This window comes from Meriones unguiculatus, chromosome 6 (genome assembly GCF_030254825.1).
Source record: "Meriones unguiculatus strain TT.TT164.6M chromosome 6, Bangor_MerUng_6.1, whole genome shotgun sequence".
Classification (NCBI taxonomy): Eukaryota; Metazoa; Chordata; class Mammalia; order Rodentia; family Muridae; genus Meriones; species Meriones unguiculatus.
The window spans coordinates 93,016,934-93,032,451 of NC_083354.1; the positions used below are offsets into that span (position 1 = coordinate 93,016,934).

The 15,518-nt window shown below is 36.1% G+C and overlaps 1 long non-coding RNA gene across 3 annotated transcripts in view; it reads left to right on the forward strand.

Annotated features, from left to right (window-relative positions):
* The first annotated feature begins 12,825 nt into the window (after positions 1-12,825).
* LOC132654726 (uncharacterized) overlaps positions 12,826-15,518 on the forward strand; it is a 33,965-nt gene continuing 31,272 nt past the window's right edge. The window contains exon 1 of one of the 3 annotated variants that reach the window (XR_009592423.1): positions 12,826-12,921. This is a non-coding gene — a long non-coding RNA (uncharacterized LOC132654726). The remainder of the gene's footprint in view (positions 12,922-15,518) is intronic. The other 2 variants (XR_009592421.1, XR_009592422.1) reach the window with 2 other exon arrangements.

Below are 15,518 nucleotides of genomic sequence, written 5' to 3' on the forward strand. Positions count from 1 at the left end.
TTTGTTATGAATATGACACAGAGATTCATAATATCTGTTTTCTGGTTTTCCTTCTTTTTTTTTTCCTCTTCTTTCTCGTGTTGTTGTAAATTCCTGAAAGCTATGTAGAAGGCATGTGTCTTTTGCGTAATTTCATTTTTTTTTTAATCAAGTTGTCTCTTTCTAGACTGAGAAAGTGCTGCAATCTGTTTGATCAGGAAATGGTAGATGGTTTATTCAAAGAGGAAATAATTACTGGCATTATAGATTAACTTAAAGGGATTTAATTACAACTTTACTTAGTTGAGAATCAGAGCATCTTCAGAAGGTAGAGTTGCTAAGGAGGCTAGTGACACCTGCATTTTGTGTCTCATCTTTGCTGAGGACACTGAGTGTCCTTGATTCTTCCATTGCTGATGCATCTCAGCTGCTGCTTCTATTAAGTAGGGGATGTTAACAACTGTCTTGGGGTTATATAAATTAATAAGTTAAATAAGTTACAGGATGTCCATAACAGAGAATGTGCATAGCAAGTCTCTGTGGTAGGCTGGCTTCTAATTCCTAACTTTCTTGCTTTCCTGTTCTTCAAGAGTCTGTTGCAAAACTATTGTGACTGTTCCCATGGGACAGAAAATACAGATCATCACGTATTCTACTAATTTATTTCTACTCTGTATCACTGTGCACAGTTTAAGGAATCAGCACTTAAACAGCTCTTCTATATATAGGGCTGTTCATTGTCACTCAAGAGGGAAAATGAAAAGCAAAGATCTCTTTCTCCTTTGGCTCAAATGCTTATGGAAGACTCTCAGAATTTAACTAATGATAGGATTACCCAGAAAACACATCTTCTCTCTGCCTCATTTATCTAAGAACACAGCTCTGACTGTAATTTAGGTTCCTTATTATGAATGCCCATTGTACAGGCAGCACACCTGGGAAATGCTGTGGGAGGCTCCTCAATGAAAGCCAGGCAAAGAACAAAAGGCAAGCCGTGAGGTCTTCAGTCTGTGTTCGTAGTGATAACGCTGAGAAGGCTGCTCATACCTGAGCACACCTTTTTAACAACATGCTTCAAAACACATTTCCTACTTCCTACCCTTGCTTGATCAGTGGGACAATATTTAATGGTAACCTTGCAGGCCTGTAGACTCTCTCAGCAGTGTAATCACCTGGGTAGTAATTTACAGCCTGAATACTGGTGTAAGTCAGGCTGAAAGAGGCTTTTTGTCCTTGGAAACTTTGCCTAGTTTCTAAGGTCATAATCACAAACATGTGCAGGTTGTTTATAATAACTTGAAAATTCTTCTTGTGCTTTATCTGAAGATGAACTACAAATAAAATGCAATCATTTCCAATATTTTTGCAATTTCTCCAAAATGTTTATGGAATGTAACTTGAGTCAGTGGCCATTGTTATTTTATTTATGTTTGTGCATCTGCAAATATTTTAAAGTAAATATTTTAAAATAAATTTTGTGGGAGACTGCTTTTAAATATTATACCCAAATTTCCAGTTTTAACTCACCCTTTTTTCCATCATATAAGTGGATCAAGTGAACTGAAATAGTAGTCTAAGGACTATGGAATCAACTGATACGTAGGTTTGCCCTGAAGTCACTGTCAGGGCTATTTACAATGGCACACCTATGTCTTGCATATGGATTCAGACACTATACGCCATTTACTTTGAAATTTACTCCACAGGAGTCCTGATCTTGGACAAGAAATATTCCACTTACACAAAAGGAAAGAAGAGATTTCCATCATACCATTTATTCAGTCAATCGATTTCATGTAAACTTACACATTTAATACACTACATAATATTACGAACAACAAATCATTGTTTGGAACTATACATATTTCTTATCCTTCTAGCCTATAAATATGACATTTCCTAAGACATTCTCACTCATCATTTGTTTTCCTAAAATTCTCCATTTCATTTGTATATTTCCTTCAGAGGAAGCCTTTGCAGCTTCCATGCTGAGTTCAGTGCTACATTTTCTACTGCTTCTTAAGCAGTCCACGCACAGCACAGGCAGCCCAATCAATACCATTTCAGTTCTTTCTACCAGCCAGGCCCTCAGCAGACAAGGCTCTAAAATGTTACAAGACATTAAACTTGACCCTAACCTTCTGGGGGATCTGTCATATCACATATAAAGGGCTTTAATCAGGCACAGTGTAATAATGACTAATGAGTGAAAGGAAGTATTCTGAGTTTGGATTATCTCATAGGTGACAGCTAGAAAATATTATAGGAAAAGGGTAGATGAGCTTTTACATAGGAATAAAGCTGAAAAAAGTTAGCACAAGGGTCAGTGAGGACAGTGAGGACTCTCACTGCCAAAGAGACCTGGATAAGTCAGGCTGAGGCTGGGATGTGAGTAGGCAACTACAGGTAACATAAGAAAGGCTGCTTGTTATTTTTCCTACAGAGAGCTGTGTAGGCCAGATAGGAAAGTTCTGGGTACTCCATTTGAAATGCAGTGGGAAAGCATGGTCTGCGGGATGAAAAATTGATGCTGTTGGCTTGAACAAGTTAAGACACATATAGGAGATTTATAAAGCATACTTTTGTTTGTGTTTGATACTATTTAGAAGGACCCTGACATCTTGAGAGTTTTAAGCTAATATATGGATAAATGTGAATAAATTCATAATGTGAATAGGCAAAGGAAAGGTGTTAGAAATAGATCACAAGGGATGGGCTCTTGGTACTCTGTACCTTGTATATATATATGTGTGTGTGTGTGTGTACATATAGCTCTGCTTCTTGCATACTGTGAGAGACAGGAAGCTGCTTTGCCACACTAACCTACTTCCATGATGTTCGTACAAAGCACATAGTGCCAATATGGCCTGAGCCTCAAATATAACACCCTGAGCCCAAGTAACCATTTCCTTCGTTGCATTGTCCTGTCTAGTATTTTGGCCACATTGATATAAAATTCACTAATACAGATTAATAAAGTAGGTGTGTGTGTCTTGAAGAAGACACCTGTGAAAAGGAGCATGGTGGTATGTTGGTTACATTTGTTTTGCGGTGATAAAACAAAGACCAAGATAATTTCTATATTCCACAATGGTAAGAGTCCACTATGGCAGGGAAGCATAGTGGGGACAGGAAGCTGAGAGTTCAAATACTCAACCAAAAATATGAAGCAGAGAGTGAGAGGGGGAATTGAAGGTGGCTTGTAAATTAAAACTCTCAAAAAGTTCACCACACTGATATACTTCCCCTAGTAACGGCACACCTCCTAAACCTTCTTCAAAGAGTGCCACCAGCTAAGGACCATGTGTTCTGTAAGCAGAGTGTTTTCTTTTCTTCTTTCCAATTTTAATGTCTTTAATTCATATTTTTTTTTACTTGAGTTGATTTTCAATACTGTGTTGAACAGAAGTAATGAGAATACACATGCTTGTCTTTCTTCTGGTCTTAGGAGAAAAGCCTTCAACTTTCATCATGAAACATGATTCTGACCATGGGCTTGTCTTACATTACATATAGTATTCTGAAGTGCCTCTTCCTTTGATTCCTATTATAGTGAGAGTTTTTAATCATAAAGATATATTAAATTTTTGTCAACTGCTTCTTCTGCATCATGAGATGATTGTATAGTTTTTGTCCTTTATTCTCTTAATGTGGTATATCATATGTATTGATTTGTGCAAATTGAGCATTCCTGAATTTATGAAATAAATTTTACTTTATCATAATGCATGACTCTTTAAATGTGTTCTTGAACTTGGTTCACTGATATTTTGTTGAGTATTTTTGTACCTATATATTTATCAGATGGAGGTATATCAGAAAGTGATATATATTTGTGAATTTTCCAGCTTCTCAATAATTTCTAGTTTTATGTTATTATGATCAGCAAAGATAGTTGGTGTAATTTTACCATTCTTAATTTTTTTGACTAATTTTGTGACCTAACAAAATTAGTATCTATTATGTATGATGGTCTGTGTGCTTGAGAATAATGAGTAATCAGCTGTTGCTGGATGGATTTTCTGCCTATATTTGCTTCATGCAGTTCATGTAAACAATAGCTCAAGTCTAGCATTTCCTTCTTTATTTTCACTCTGGAGTTGAAAGCAGTACTGAGGACTCCTGGGATTGTTTTGCTATCTATTTATTTTTCACAAATTTGTTAACATAATCAGGAACTTTGAAGTTTAGGACATCTATATCTCCAGCTGTGCCTTTATCTATATGTCATCTATAGTTGTAGTCTTGTGATCAGTTAGTCCTTTTATAATGACCTTCTTTGTCTCAACAATTTTTGAGTTAAAAGCTATTGATCTTGTCCAAGCATTGCTATTTTTGCTGGGTTTTTTTTTTTTTGCCATCTTTCTTCATCTTTTCATTAACACTTAAAGCTAAAATTATTCATATGATTTACGTAAATTGTATGCTTATATTTTCATTCTGCCACATATGTTTAATAATCCGATGGTGAATAGATTTTTCTTTATATTTACCTGAACTTTATCTCGAGGCCCCTTTGTTTCCCCTGTAAGGTCCTCTGCCAATATAGAGAGCAAATCAATCATCATCACCTTCATAAAAATGTCCTTTGTGTGCTTGAAACTAGTAATCAAATCACCTCTTAACTTGTTCTGTCTTTCATCTTCACTTAAAGGCATACACCCTTTAAGTGTGTATATACCATCATACACCCTCTTCATGTGTATGAAAATAGCATATTAAGTGAGTATATTCTCCTCTAGGTCTGTTGCCCTCAATCCTTACAGACATATTTTTAAATCATACTTCTAACCCATGATAACACTTTTACGTATGAGAAGCAAGTGAATGAATTTTCCGATTTTAAATTCTATCATCCTGACCTCAGTGGAGTGCACGTACCAGCAGTGAGGGATGCCTGCCTCCATGTATCTTTGTGCTCATATATGAGTGTCTGTGAGTGCATTTACAAGTGCATGTGAGTACATTCTATGTGTCTGTGTATCTTCCTGTATATGTGAATGTGTACATGTATGGGCATGTGTGTAGGAATTCATATGTATGTATCTCTCTGAGTATATGCTTACAGAGACAATAGAGGCATCTGATTCAAAACTGATTGCTTCATCTCTTTTGGCCACTTGCCAGGAGATAAGAACATTTAGCTTCTGAAACCTGTTAGCAAGATTCCATATTTCAGCATATTTTTGTGCTCTTGAAATGTTGGTGGGACTTGATTTTCTTATAAAGAAGGTAATAGGGTGGAATTTTATACAAGGAGATTGTCTTTCCATCACTATTGCTCACTTTTGACTACTTTTAAATAGATCACATCTACCGTGTAAGAATGAAACTTACAGCCTGAGAAAGAGTGAGAGACAGACAGGAAAACAATTTGAGAGGGAAGTATAGATGACAGGTACTACAGAAACAGGGTGTAGTTTAGTAGAATACCTCTTTATTGATAAGGGGTTTGTATTGCATCAGTCTTTTGTTGATTGCAGAAGGCGTTTAAGCTGGCTGGAATTTTACACACTTTATAGCGGGTGACGCTTAGAGCCCTTCAGGCATTTAATTTGGCTTTAGTCTCTCATCTTGACTAGATAAGTAATCAGTGAATCAACTTCTAGGGATTGCAAATTGTTTGTCTCTAGTTGTCCTGTATGTAAATGGAACATCCTCTAATTGGGTTGGCAAGGCACTTTGATATATGCAAACACACATGAAACTCTACAGTTCATTGCCTTACTTGTATGGATATTCATGCAGGATAGAAAACTAAGGTGCTTTACAAAGATTTATGAATGCTTGGCAGTATCAGATGCCCTAATTATATTTATATCTGCAGTCACCAGTGTGCTAATCCTATTCCATACTTTGGAGGCTTACTTTTTCTCAAAAGTTAGAGCTGAAAATAAAAGCAACACAAGTTTGTAATGTCTATTGAACCTCAGTTCATAATAATGCCTCTTCTACTTGCTTTTCCTAACAAGTGTGGTTTGCTTTTAGTCTTAGCTACCAAGGCTTTTAAATGGGCAGGTAGAATTTTCTCTAGAATCTTTGCTGTTCAAAGTAGCTCCCATTTAACAACCCAGAATATGTTATCTCCAAACAGGAGGGAGATATAAATGAAATTTATCTCTAGATAAACCTTCCAGAGGTCTAGAAAGGCAAATTTTCTTTCTCTAGAAAGGACAGGGTGAGATGAGATGCCTGGACCCTACCACATTGTCTCTGGTGGATCTTGACACTGAAATCCAGCAGAGAAAACAGTAGCAATCAAATGGGCATTGAACTTAAAAGATAAAAATGTTCAGTGACCTTTAGGAAGCCTTCATGATGTTTAAGAATTTACTGTTCCACAGGCAGTTACTGCACACAAATTCCTAATTTCTGCTAGGAACTCTGTACAGGAGACTGCCTGCAGCCCTTCTCCTTTACTTCTTTCTCCAAGCAGCCAGGCTCCACAGCAAGAACACAAGGGCTTTTGCCCTCAGGGGTTGGGAGGGACTAGCCTCTCTGCCAGAATAGCTTTTGCATTTCTATTTGCTCTCAAATATTTAGTTACCAAGAAACGTGGAGTCAGCTCTGCTCCTGTTCCACTTAATTTTCATCACCCCATGCAATGGGTTTTCCTCTTCTGCTGCCCCAGCTGTTCCCAGTTTCCCCAGGGCAGCAGCATCTGCCCCAGCTGCAATTTGTGCTTCTAACAAAGTGTCTACTTGATCTGTGCTTCTCTACTTGGATTTTTATTTTCCTCCTGTTTCCAAACCAACATTAAAAACACCTTGGTAGCAGCTGCAACATTAGCAACTGATAACAGCATTAATGGTGAAGGTGTGTGGGTATTGACACAGGAAGCAATGCTGGGTTCAAATGTCACATGGGCTCCTGTAACCTAGGGCTGATCACTTAAGTCAATGATTCTTTTTTTTTTAATCAAAAGAAGAAGATCTTGCTAATTCTTGTAGAAATTAGAAAATAACATGTGAAACTCAGTGTAAGGTAGGTTCTTCTTTTTTTTTTTTTTTCAATGCAGTTTATTCAGGAACATTGAACAATCCTCGGACCCCGGGGAAAGCCAGCCCACAGCTTAAATAGCCTCTGGGTAGCCAACCCAGGCGTGCCACGGGGGCAATGCAGATAGGTCCACATACATGGAAGCAAGCCAGATCCTCGGCCTTAGCCAAATGTGGAGTTGTTCGTGACAGAGAGCACTCACCATCGGGAAGGTGGAAGGCGGAAACCAGCTCCATCTTTAAGGCATAGCATTCCGCAGCTCTCTACAGTTCCCCCTTTTTGTTTTAGACGCATCAGGCAAGAGTAGAGGTCTGATCTCTGATATTAGAAATAAATTGGGACTTTGTACAGATGTTCATTTAGGTGTCATCCACCCAAAGAGCATCAGACCCGTCCGATACCTTTTTCTCAGAGGCGGGACCTGGGGCATCAACCCGCATGCAATCAGACATGCTCTTCTCTGGGTCGAAAGCGGCTGACCCTGAGTGCAGTGCTTAGCCTCGCATCCTGAGCGTGTCATTTTAGCTTTGTATGGTATCCAACCATGCTTGGGGAGAATGTCAGGTAGGTTCTTCTTAGGATCAGTGTTCAGTTCTGCTTTAAAAGACATAGTAGCTTTCCCAGGTTAATATGCAAATATTCAGGACAGTAGCAGCCATATCTTCTACAGTTTATAAGGGAACTGAACATGAGAAGAATTAGAAGCTATCCAGGTCATAACCAAAATTGAAAAGGCAAGGGATATATGAATGTGAAAGACAATGAACTGTAAGAACCAACTCTGGAGTAATCAAGAGTCTACTTATCTTCAGGACTGGTAGTATCTTAACAAAGTGAAAGAGGGCCTCGTAATGGGAGAGGGGATAAAACCAATGTCAGGGGTCAGACATGCAGATATGGGAGAATTATGAAGCCATAATTTTGGCCCCAGTAGAACATTTGTTCTGCAATGATGGAAGAGTTCAATGACAAGTGGCATTAGGATTGGGAGTCCTTGCTAGGCTTAGCAAATAAAAATCCCAAGTAGCCAGATATTTGTAAATTTCAGACAATGAATGAATTCTCAAAATATGTTGCAAATACTACATAGGTAACACAATAAAATATTTTTTTATAATTTATCTTAAATTTAAGTGTACCTGTTCATCCTCCATTTTATTTGACATTTGTTCAAAACTTAGAAACATAAAGCTAAACATTCTTACCTTGACCTGCTTCACTAAATTTTAAAAAATAGGAGTGAAATGGTGAACAAATAATTTTAATGGAGATGAACTTGACAAATCAGAAAATTCCAGAATAGCTGAGGGAAGCTGAAGGAGGTTAGGAAAGAGGGAGGGAAAATAGGGAGAATATGGGAATGCTGGCTTGGATGCAAGAAGAGTAGCTCTCTTCAAGTTTAAATCCTTGGTTTCATGTATATATGAAACTAAGTGCCACTCCATTGGAGAAAACTGAGTTTTGCTCTCCCAGCAGGTTATAAATGACAGATCAGACTCAACCTTTACTCTAGTGGCTAGGTTTTTACCCTTCCTTCCTTCCTTCCTTCCTTCCTTCCTTCCTTCTGTCCTTCCTTTCTACCATCTTTCTTCCATCCTTCTTTTATTCATGCATTTAAAATAAATAACTAATATATATATATGTGTGTGTGTGTGTGTGTGTGTGTATAAAGATAAAACAAAAAATATCATATTGAAGTTAAACAAAAAAGACCAACAGAGGAAGAGTCCAAGGGAAGGCACAAGAATCAGGGACCCTCTTGTTCAAATACTCAATAATCCCATGAAAACATGAAAAGCATGGGAATCCAAAACACTAAACTGCAAGCCATAATATAAACACAGAGGGCCTGGTGCAGTCCTGGGAAGACCCTGTGCATGCTTTGTCTCAGTCCTTATGAGTTCATAAAAGTTTTGAATATATCAATGGAGAGGACCTTGTTTTCTTGGAGCCCTCCATTCCCTCTGGTTCTTATAATATTTTTACAACCTTTTCTTATGGGATTCCCTAAGTTCTGAGGGAAGAGATTTGATGGAGACATCCCATTTAGGGCACAGTGAAGTTTTCTCATTCTATGCATAACGTCTGGCTGTCAGTCTCTATGTGTGTGTATATCTGCTGAAGAAGAAAGTTTATCTGATGATGGCTAAACAAGGTACTAATCATATTTGTCTTTCTAGGTCTCAGTTACTTTTTTCAGGATAATTTTTGTCTCATTCAGTCTATTTTTTTTGCAAATTTCATTAAGTTATTGTTTAATTTTTATCTCAATAATACTCCATTATGTAAATGTACTACATTTTAAAAATATCTCTATTCTGTTGAAAGACATTTCGGTTGTTTTCAATTTTTGGCTATATGAATAGAGCAGCAATGAACGCGACTGAGCAAGGTTTTCTATGGTAGGATGAAGCACACTTTGAGTATATGCCCAAGGGTGGTATAGCTCGATCTTGAGGTAGATCAATTCCCATTGTTCATTTTACGTAAGTAGATTCCTGAGGTTATGATTTTGGAAATTTTTCAATATGGACTTTTATATCTTTCATTGTAATTTTATCAAATTTATCACACTGTCTCATTTGCTGAAATTTGGCCTGTTGAAAGCCAATAGTATTCGACATCTTGCTGCTGCTTTTGACTATTTCTTTAGGAAATTTTATAGAATATTGTGCTGTAAGACAAAAGACCCAGGCAATTCTTGAAGTTCTGAAATTAATTTTAGAAGAAGCTGAGGTATTTGTAAGTAATTTTATTTTTCCATTAAAGTGAGTATTGTAAGAATCCTGTTGAAATAGTGCCAGTCTCAGAGCTTACCTGGGCCTTATGTACATGGCCATGCAGAAATTAATAACATATGATCTGATGATGGGATCAGCTGTGTTGTTCCTAATGCATTTAAATGGGGATTCTAGGTGCATTTACTTAGCAACAACCTATAAAAAAACAAGTGACTTACTTTAGTTGTTGATAATCAATTTTAGCAAGCGAAAGAAGAAAATTATTCTCAACATGTGAAACCTTCTTACATACATACTTCATGTGTGTTCTGGAGAGATTCCCATTGTTTCATGACTTCATTCATCTTCCACAGATAAGGTTGTTTCCTAGGTGATATTAAGGTAAAATGATACAAATGATAGAAATCTCCAATCGATTTTTGGACTAAAAGTCATTCAAGGACACCTAACTCACAATATACCCATGCAGCACACTCTATTCTAGAGGACTAACCTACTACCAGATCTATTAGTTCAACCATGAAACTTAGATCAAGTTATCTGCTGCGGCAGACACTTGTCTGAGCTGAATGCTGGCCAGAGGTATGCCATTTTCAACAACAATGAAGCTGACATAAGTCACTCACTTATCTCACTGAGAGAAGTCTGTGAATTTTTGTGTTCTGAATTCAAAGATTTGAGGCCATGTGGCCAGAAACAAGTCAAATACATTCACTACAAGAGAAAAGACTTTTTTTTTAAATTTTGTTTTGTTTTTTAATTTAATTTAATTTTTTTATTCTTAGTTACACTTTATTAACTCTGTATCCCAGGTGTATCCCACACCCTTATTCCCTCCCAATCCCACCCTCCTTCCCTCTTTTCCTCCCTGCCCCTTTCCAAGTCTACTGATTGGGGAGGACCTCCTCCCCGAGAAAAGACTTTTATACAACTCTATGAGAGTTGAAGTTGATTTTAGACCACAGCAAAATACTCAGTTATTTTCATTAGTTAAAGAAAACCTTAAAATGACACATGAAACACCTTCTTGTTAAATGTATTTGCAAAATATTTGCAGCTATGTAGTAATCACTTCAGTTTTATCTTGGCTGAAGCTTTTCCTTCCTCGCTAGAATTACTACATTCTCTACAGAGCCTGAATCTTTGTCTTGCTGGTACTAAATATAATTCTCGAGGATTAGATGAGTGAATTAGAGTTTAGACAAACTGGCCTTCCTCCAAACTCCCTTGTCTAAATCTATGAATTCACTTTCAAATATTTACTTTTTGACCTTACCTCAGTTTCATTGTCTAAAATGCCTTGGGTTGGCTTTGTCTGCAGTTATTAATGCCAGTCTTCCTTTCTGTTATCCTCTACGGCTGCTTCTCCTCACTCCTTTTTCAGAAGAATAAATGCCTAAAGCAAGTAAACACTACAGTTTCTCTGAGTCTCGTGGAAGTGAAAAGATTAAAAAAAAGGTGAAATATATAAAAAATAAAAGTATATAATAAAACTAAAAGAGAGAGTAGGAGTGAAGTGTGAAGGTGAAGGAGGGCTTAGTTTTCCCTTCAATGAGAGTTTTCTTCTCATTTTGAATTACCACCTATTGTTTTTCACGGATGCTTGTTCTGGTCCTCTGGTCTAAGGTTCTTTCATCCCCTCAAAATGGAGTGGTATATATTCTGGAAATGCTCAGCTACAATTGTAGACACCAGGTGTACTGAAATAAGCACAAATGCAAAGCTGGTTTGGCTTAGAGTAAGAAGATCAGCATTTTCTTTCATGTAAAGAAGGTTTCCAAGATCCACTTTCTAATATCTGCTTATGTAATATAGAATAATTGAGTCTTTTTAAAAATATACTTAATGCCCTTTGCCTGAAGCTGTAAAAGCCTTTCCCTGCTTCTTAAATGAACTAGATTGACTTTTTATCTATATCTTACAAGATAAAGGTTATTCGGAGAAGCCAAGCTGGCACGCACACACATTTTTACCCACCCTTTCACCCTTGGAAAATGAGCCACTCACATTTACTAAAAGTTATAACTTTGATGTGCTTTTTATAAGTTTGAAAATTGAATCAGTAAGTGTCCGCTTGACAATCTGCCACATGTACTAACTAAAAGAACACTTTCATGAAGAAAAGCCATTAAAAACCTAGTTAACCAATGTGAGTTAAGAACTTACAAAAGCAGTTGTTATTTTCTTGCAAAGCAATAATGACCTTTCAAAGATGAGATTCAGAGCATGGTGTTTTGAATGTGGGGCTGTGTCCGGTTGGTGGAAACAATTCTCCAGGAGGGTGAAGTTGATGTATACACTGGACAGATATAAAGATAAGAGAAAGTGATAGGAAACCTGCTACTGTTAAAAACCAGTAGGAGACAGCGTGCATGGAAGAAACCTGCAGGAAAACGGGTGATGTTTGCAGCATATGGGAAAACAGAGCTCTCCAAGGAAGGTGGTACACTTATATGCCAATAGTCTTTCTGCTCAACATGCTTTAAAAAATGTACTGAAAGAACCTCATATTTCTAAGAGTAACCCTCAAAAATTGAATAATCTTCTCTTTGGGTTTCTTCTTTTATAAATGTAGGAAAATATTGTGGTTCCAAATGAATATATAAATATTTTAACACTTTAAAAGCTCCTAAAACCCATTTAAATGATTACTTGTCATGTGAGTGTATTTCTCATCTCTGGATCTCTCTTATAGGCTAAATGAAAGAAAGTCTGAATTAATTCTCTTCTGTCTAAACAGTATCCAAGTGTTTTACTGACTAAAGAATGTAGTGGAATATAATTACCAGTTTATCATCATTCCTTCAATTAATTTACAGATTAGAGTCACTAGAACGCTGATCTGTGTTTGTATAGTTTATTGTTTTGGCACAAATTATTGTCTGTCATGTTGTGAGGCTACACATAACCTGGTTTTATATACCTTCTTGTCATAAAAATTGATAGCATAAAAATTAAAAAAAAAAAAACAACAAAACAATAGCACTCAAAACATGGTCTCTGCCTCAAATAAAGGCAACATAATGCATTCTGAAGTCCTTCCAACAGAGGGCTGTATTTGCTTGATTTAGATGAAGAAGGGGAGTGAAAAATCGATTTGAATTTAGGTTGCTATAGTAAATTCTGTATTGCCCTTAAAAATAGAACTGATAAAAATGGAGTCAGTGGAGTTGAACGGGGAAGAAGCATCCTAAGATGAAATGTAAGATCTACTCTTACAAGACAGAATTTTATAAGTCTTTGAATTGATGTTATTTTTAAAAGACAAAATATATTTTATCATCTATAAATAAGAAAGTAGGCAAATTGGAGATAATCTGTGGTTTAAAGAACTATTAATATTGCCTCAATTGAATATATTTTAAAAAAGAAAGGGAGTGATTGCATGCATTCTCTTGTGGAGGCTTTCTATCTTTGCTGTTGGAGAATAGTGGAGTGTTGCAAATGTATATTGTATATAAAATGCAGGTAAATATTTAATATACAAAATATATATTTATGTGCATACACAATGTAAAATGTTTCTGAGATATTTTATAAAAACAAATGATACTGTTTCGAAAGGTGGAAGACAAAGGCGCTAGAATAAGCTAAAATGAAATGTATACTTCTTTGTGCTTGTACAGGTTTGTAATTCTGTTTCAGATTGCATTGGCTTACAAGATATCCACTGGAGTGAAGCAAGAAATAAACAGAACCCATAAATTACCTCTAGAAGCTAGCTAGATCTTTGTCTTTTGATTTTATGGAATGCTTTATTTTAGTTGATTTCTTCAGTGGGCTTTGACATGTTCATTCCATTCTACGAGAAGAAAGATCTTTCAAAATTTAAAAATTCTTGTTTCATTTAATGCAGATCAAATTTAGTGGCATTAGTACTATTTTACTTAGATAAATCATTTTACAGTTTGGCTATATTTTCTAAAATATATTTGCCTAAAATTCTAAACTAATTTAAAAAATAAACTCTAGATGCTATTTTAAACATTGGCCTCATTATAAATGCTTATATTTCTATCAAAGTATTTCTTTATGCATACACTGAAGATTCATAAAGTATTGTTGATATCACTAATAGCTAGACTATATATAAATGTATTATAATTCTATATTACTATATTTTGTGCTAATAACCTTTATTTTAAAAGCATAAATATTTGTTACTGATATAATACTTTTGATCTTTTAATATTTTCACTACATAATTGTACCTATTTGGTAATACCAATGAGTGAAATCTTCTTTTATTAAAGCACAAGTCCCTACTATAATCTGCTATGAAGCAAATAAAATTTTGTTTGATTATCTATAATATTGCTTTCATTTTTGTCTTTTATAAAATAGAAATATGACATTGTCTAAATAGTTGCAGCCTGGGCATTCACATGGAATCTCAACAACCATTTCTGGATTTCCATTTGTCTTTTGTAATACCCAAAGAATAGTCAACCGAACATATGTGCATGACTATAAATATTTAAAAATAAATAAATATTTTTGTGAATGTTTCATTGAAGGAATGTATTTCTTATTTTTGGAGGAGGGGACACAGATGTGGATTTCTTAAGGATTTTCAGTGGCAGAAAACAACTTCAGCTTCAAGGGACTATAATTTTTCTTTTGTAAATTTGACATTTATTTTTGGAATGCTTAAGTGAAAATTCTCACAGAACATCTGCTCTTCCGGCTTCCTAAATATTACTTTATCTGGCTTATATTTTGTCCATCAATGTTAAAATTAGAGAAAAAGCACTGTATTTGCAGGCCACAACCCAAGAGTACAAAAGGACTAACATGATATCTTTCACTAAAACATTTATTCCTTTTTTTTGTTATAAAGACCAGGAAATAACTAATCTTCATAAATTTTTTGTTTGTTATTTTTTACTTAGAGGAGACTACAATAATAACCATGTAAAATGCTGAGTAAGAATAATGTGGTTTTGTCCTGAAGTCAATTCTGATTAAAGGTGAAAGCAACTCAGGTGAAAGTATATTCATATATAATTCCAGCAACATGTATCTAGAAGTAAACATCTTAAAAGAAACCAAATGATATTCTGTATCATATTCATGCCAAGTTAAAATCAGCATTTATTTTAATCTATAAAATTGCTTTTCTGGCTAACAGCAAAACCACTAATGTTTTCTACAAGAGCACACAATGCTAATGGTTTGTTCTGTGAACCTCCCAGCTTTATTTGCTGTTAAAGCCATCCTGAAAATTCTCATTTCGTTGTGCAATATTTTATGCTGTGCTTTTCTTCAGGGCAGATTGGTTCTGCCTGCACTTTATTCCTGAACCCCTGTTCATTCAAAATGGACTTCGAGACTCAAATGCTCTATCTAGTGTTGTCACTGCTGCTGTGGCTGGGGGTGGGGGATGGGAAGTGGGGTGGGAGGGGGTTTCTGCTGACTAAGCACCCTTCCTCCACTCCAGCTCCTGCCCTATTTCCCTGCCCTATCCTTTGTTGACAAGGAACCACCATTGTCAACAAAGAATGAATGTACAATTGTGGAATACTCAGCAGCAGTTTTGATAATGTTCTGCTTCGGATATTTTGAAAGTATTTCTTACGTGTATAAATAGATGTGCCCCAAGCTTTACCTCTTCCTTGATTTTGATGTCTGGGACTCTCAATCCCACAGGGAAGCCTCAGGACTGCAGTGGCTGGAATGTTTTCAGAGAACAAATGTGGTTTCATGGCTCTCCCTTCATAATATTAACACCATATACTTTTAATAACAGGGTGATGGCAAACATTTTGATGATGGGGCAAATTCTCTGATCTGCCAGGG